This window comes from Tachyglossus aculeatus, chromosome 5 (genome assembly GCF_015852505.1).
Source record: "Tachyglossus aculeatus isolate mTacAcu1 chromosome 5, mTacAcu1.pri, whole genome shotgun sequence".
Classification (NCBI taxonomy): Eukaryota; Metazoa; Chordata; class Mammalia; order Monotremata; family Tachyglossidae; genus Tachyglossus; species Tachyglossus aculeatus.
The window spans coordinates 77,244,762-77,245,514 of record NC_052070.1 but is presented as its reverse complement, the minus strand read 5'-3'; the positions used below and the strand labels follow the sequence as shown (position 1 = coordinate 77,245,514).

Genomic DNA, 753 nt, shown 5'->3' with positions numbered 1-753 from the left:
TTATGCTGTCAATTTATCTCTGACCCATAGTGACTCCACAGACATATCTCTCCCAGAAAACCCCACTCTCCACCTGAAATAGTTCTGGTAGTGTATCCATAGAGTTTTCTTGGTAAAAAAAAAAGGAAGTGGTTTACCATTGCCACCTTCTGAACAGTAAACTTGAGTCTCCACCCTCAACTCTCTCCCATGCCGCTGCTGCCCAGCACAGGTGAGTTTTGACTTGTAGTAGATTGTCTTCCATTCGCTAGCCACTACCCAAGCTAGTAATGGAAGGGGTATGCCTCTGCTCGACTCTCCCTCCCATAGCCAAGACTGGTAGAGTACTGGAAACTCTCCAGGTGCCACCCTGAGAGGTGACGAGTGAATAGGGCCAAAATATCACAGTTGAATGCCCTGACCTCAGAACCTTTGGACCTCACCTTCTTTCCTGGATGCACAGTACAGTGAAAGGCTTTTGCATCCCATTGCCCACTGTTCCCCTTGGACTGCATGGACCATTGTCTGACCTAAATGGCCTTCTTACATTTTTATGTTAGAGGAAGAATGGAGAAGCTGACACTCAGGCCAAGAAGCAGCATAGCTTAGTGGAAAGAGCAAAGGTCTAGGAATCAGAGGACCTGAGTTCTAATCCTGGCTCTGACAACTGTTTGCTGTGGACCTTGGGTGTGTCACGTAACATACCTGGGTTTTACATTCCTCAACTGTAAAAATAGGATTCAATACCTGTTCTCCCTCCTACTTATACTGTGC

The 753-nt window shown here is 46.6% G+C and overlaps 1 non-coding gene across 1 annotated transcript; it reads right to left on the bottom strand.

The window, feature by feature from the left end:
* Nucleotides 1–221: 221 nt before the first annotated feature.
* LOC119929080 lies at nt 222–359 on the bottom strand. Its single transcript, XR_005451222.1, has one exon. It is a non-coding gene; the product is annotated as a small nucleolar RNA SNORA7 (small nucleolar RNA).
* Nucleotides 360–753: the final 394 nt, after the last annotated feature.